We start from the raw sequence: 4,822 nt of genomic DNA, 5'->3' as shown, positions 1-4,822 counted from the left end.
GGCAGAGTCTCACTTTGTCACCCTCAGTAGACTGTTGTGGCATCACAGCTCACAGCACCTCAAACTCTGGGGCTTAAGCAATTCTCTTGCCTCAGCTTCCCAAGTAGCCTGAATTACAGGTGCCTGCCACAACACCCAGCTATTTTTTTTAGAGACGAGGTCTCACTCTGGCTCAGGCTGGTATTGAACTTGGGAGTTCAGGCAATCCACCTGCCTTGGTTTCTCAGAATGCTAGGTAGAACTATAGGTGTGAGCCACTGCACCTGGCGTTAATCAGATATTGAGTTCTATATTCCTATGACCAACATAATATTTAAAAAAATTTTTTTTAGAGATTAGATCTCACTTAGGTTGCCCAGGCTAGTCTCAAACTCCTGGCCACAAGAGATCCGCCTGTGTTGGCCTCCCAAAGTCCTGGGATTACAAGCATGAGCCACTGTGCCCTACCTCAACACAGTATTTTTTTAATAAAATTCTTTTATCATTATATGTTTCATCATCTTTTTAGTAAAATATTGAAGTACAGATTCAGCTCATTCACTGTATAGAAAATGACTACCATTTGTGGAATTGGCAAAGCCACTTATCATTTCATACTAATCAGCCAAGTTAAATTTATTTTCTGTTAGAAAAAAGTGTGAGTTTTATTCTTCAATTTAGATAAGTATGTCAACATTCATTTTATAGGATATTATAAAAATCTTTGGGAAATTATTAACTATAAGTTATAAATTACTAATCAGTCAAGATTAAAATTGTATAATCTAATATTAACATAATAAATGCTAAAAACATGATAGTACGCTTTCTCATTATGTAATTTGGAATAATGCAGTGTAATGTATAGTTAAATCCATCAGTAATCAGAAATAGTATAGAAGGCATGTTATTCCCTTGATAAATGTGTGTGCTTGCTTCCATCACACTCTGGCATTTGGTCTGTGAGAATAATAAAATGAAAATCATGTCAAATCTTATTACATATAAATTTATTATGTGTTTTTAAAAAAGAAAGTTATATTTGCTAAGAAATAACAGTTTGAGCAGCTAACAATTTTGGATTTTGCTAGTAAAAGGTAGAAAATAAAACATTTTATAAGAGGAGAATTGATTGCAATGGGTATATTTTGATATGAAGTGGAAAACAACCCTTCCCGATTCTCTAGGTTTTTACACCCTGGACCATGCATCAGGATTTAGTGTAGGTGAGGGATATACTTTTTTTTTTTTTTCACAGTTTTTGGCCGGGGCTGGGTTTGAACCCACCACCTCCAGCAAATGGGGCCACTGCCTTACTCCTTTGAGCCACAGGCACTGCCCTGAGATATACTTTTCTTTTGTAAAAAGGGACAAATGACTATGGTGAAAAGGGAGGTAGAATGGTGAGTGGGCATGGATATGTCAATTGGCTCTCAAACAGAATGATTTTAGGAAAAATATCATGTAGAAGTAAAGGATCTTGAAATGTATTCCTTTAAAACTCTCCCCAGATTTATTTCCCTGCTCAGGTGTATATCTTACAGAGTCTTCACATAGCACTGGAAAGAATTCTTTGGAAAGTCTTTATTTACCCCAGTTTAAAGACTTTTTGATATAGGTATACCCATACTGCAATGGCCCTAACTACATATTCTGGGACACCAAAGGAAGTGTCCTAAGATCAGTAGGAAGACTTAGTGTTCATGGAATAGAAGAGGGTTAAGAGAAAAGTCAAAGGATGTCCCCATGTTGGTATAATATAATGGTCCTAGATATGCTCCTTATCTTTACAGTTCTAGAACTATAATAATTCTCAGTGTGCACAAAGATAATAATGTTTTGTCACACGAAATCAAACTCACAGGAAATTAATATGTAAACTAGAATGCCAGTGTGTTAATTTGTACTCATAGCTACCAAGTAGACTGGGTTCTTTTTCCTATCGAGAAATCTATATGGGAAGATCAATTATAATCAGAAAGTTACATGAGGAGTATGGATCTTGAGTGTGGCTACTGTTACCAAACTGTGATTGCCAGATGCTTGCTGCCTGGCATATAATAGGAACTCAGTAATTATGGAATGAATGCAACTATCTTCATTATATATGCTAAAGGGGATGTTTAAGATTCTGATAGGCCACCTCAATATCTTTTTTGATTAGGTAGACCTTTCTTTGTTCATCTAGCCATACTCTTAAATGGATATATCATTTGGATTTTATTGTATATTAAATAAAATTCCATGTCAGAGAGTTAATATATTTGCAACATCTAAGTTGTATCTATCATCCCTGAACCTAGAAATTGGGACTGTTAACTTTTTTCTTTTCTTTTTCTTTTTGAGACAGAGTCTCACTTTGACACCCTTGGTAGAGTGCCGTGGCATCATAGCTTATAGCAATTTCAAATTCTTGGGTACAAGTGATCCTCTTATCTCAGCCTCCCAAGTAGCTGGGACTCAGGTGTGCACCACAGACCCTGCTATTTTTAGAGATGGGTTCTCACTCTTGCTCAAGCTGGTCTAGAACTTGTGAGCTCAAGCCATCTACCTGCCTCAGCCTCCCAAGAGTGCTAGGATTACAGGAGTGAGCCACTGTGCCTAGAAACATTTATTTATTTATTTATTTATTTTTGTAGTTTTTGGCCAGGGCCAGGTTTGAACCCGCCACCTCTGGTATATGGGGCCGGTGCTCTACTCCTTTGAGCTATAGGTGCCGCCCAACACTTATTTATTTTTTAAGGATTAAGTCTCATTGTGTTGCCCAGGCTGTAGTGCAGTGGCTATTTACAGGTATAATCACAGGTCACTGCACTCTTGAACTCCTGGGCTCAAATGATCTTTTGGCCTTAGCCTCCTGAGTAGCTTGGACAACAGGCATATATCACTGCACCTGGATAATTTTTAAAAATTTTTTAGAGTTGAGGGTCTTACTGTGTTGCCTAGGCTGGTCTTAAACTCTTGTACTCAAGCAAGCCTCCTGCCTTAGCCTCTCCAGTAGCTAGGAGTACAGGTTCTCACTATTACCCTTGGCTGGGACTATTCATTTATGTAAAAGATTGGAGACTGCACAGTAGTGACTGAATAATCTGTATTTCAGAATACTATTTGAAAAATAAAAAACAAACTGAAGTATCAGAATACTATTTGGTGGTCAAGAGTGTATCTCAAAAAGAATAATGTTGGATGTCTCTCATTGCAGGTATTTTGCTAACTAGGGAGATGGATGCTGAATCATCTATGGTCTGGCCAGCTTTTTGTGGACTGTGCTAAGAAGGAACAATAAATTTCCTCCATCTCCTAGATCCCTCTCAGGAGATAATTCTGGATATTGCTTTTAAAAATAGACAAAGAAGGCTCAGCCCCTATGGCTCAAGTGGCTGGGGTGCCAGCCACATATACCTAAGGTGGCAGGCTCAAATCCAGCCTGGGCCCGCCAAACAACAATGATGGCTGCAACGAAAAAAGAGCCGGGTGTTGTGGCTGGCGCCTGTGATCCCAGTTACTTGGGAGGCAGAGGCAGGAGACTCGCTTGAGCCCAGGAGTTGGAGGTTGCTATGCCCTGTGATGCCATAGCATTCTACCCAGGGGAATAGCCTGCGGCTCTGTCTCAAAAAAAAAAAAAAAAAAGTAGACAAAGAAGTTGGGCAAGGTTGTCTACACCTGTAATCCTAGCACTTTGGCAGGCCAGTGTGGGAGGACTGCTTGAGGTCCTAAGTTTGAGACCAGCCTGAGCAAGAACAAGACCCTGTCTCCACATAAAAATTTAGCCAGGTGTGGTGGTGGTACATACTTGTAGTCCTAGCTACTTGGGAGGCTAAAGCAGCAGGAGCCCAGAAGTTTAAGGTTGCAGTGAGCTATGATCATACCACTGCACTCCAGCCTAGGTAAGAGAGCAAGACTACGTTTCTTAAGAAAGGAGAAAAAGGCTAGGCGCCTGTAGCTCAAATGGCTAAGGTGCCAGCCACGTACACCTAAGGTGGCGGGTTCGAATCCAGCCCAGACCTGCCAAACAACAATGATGGCTGCAACCAAAAAATAGCCGGGCGTTGTGGTGGGCACCTGTGGTCCCAGCTACTTGGGAGGCGGAGGCAGGAGACTCGCTTGAGCCCAGGAGTTGGAGGTTGCTGTGAGCTGTAATGCCACGGCACTCTACCCAGGGGGACAGCTTGAGGCTCTGTCTCAAAAAAAAAAAAAAGAAAGGAGAAAAAAAAAGAAAGAAAGAAAGAAAAAGAGACAAGCTTTTTCAAATTCTAAAATCATTAAGAATAAAATGAATCACCACTAAGTTTGGGTAATTTTCTCTGGAAGCCAGAAGACACTTTGCCTTTTTTTCCATCTCTAGGATAAGGTATAAAGATAGAGGAAAACATGCTAAGCCAAACAGTTTCATTTAGTATTTTAATAATAATAGAAAAGACAATACAAAATCCAAACATTTCTTTTTACAAATTCAGATACATATTTTCCCCAAGTGCAAAATACTTTATGAACTGCATCATTTGCTGTTTATTGTTGATTGTGTAGGAGATGCTTACTATATTGGCAGCAGTGGAAGCCAGATATAAAGACAATATTTTGAGATTTCTTCTGCATTAAAAAAAAGCCTCCCACATGTTGATTATTTTCTGAAACTTCAATTTAACTCAAACAGAAGAATAAAGTTTTCAGTTTGTCCAAACTGCTACAACCCTACAACCTGTGTTGTCTAGATAAGCTGATAACAGAACTAAGGGTTCTATTCTCTATAATCATATATTTTTCTTAAAGGATTTCTAGTCCAAATAATGGACCAAGGACAGATCTGCTACCTTTGAAACAGGTCAAATTTAAAGATCTCTTT

This window comes from Otolemur garnettii, unplaced genomic scaffold (genome assembly GCF_000181295.1).
Source record: "Otolemur garnettii isolate 467f Iridium unplaced genomic scaffold, OtoGar3 scaffold00031, whole genome shotgun sequence".
In the NCBI taxonomy this organism is placed as follows: domain Eukaryota; kingdom Metazoa; phylum Chordata; class Mammalia; order Primates; family Galagidae; genus Otolemur; species Otolemur garnettii.
The sequence above is the reverse complement of the archived record's forward strand: the minus strand, read 5'-3'. Positions refer to the sequence as shown.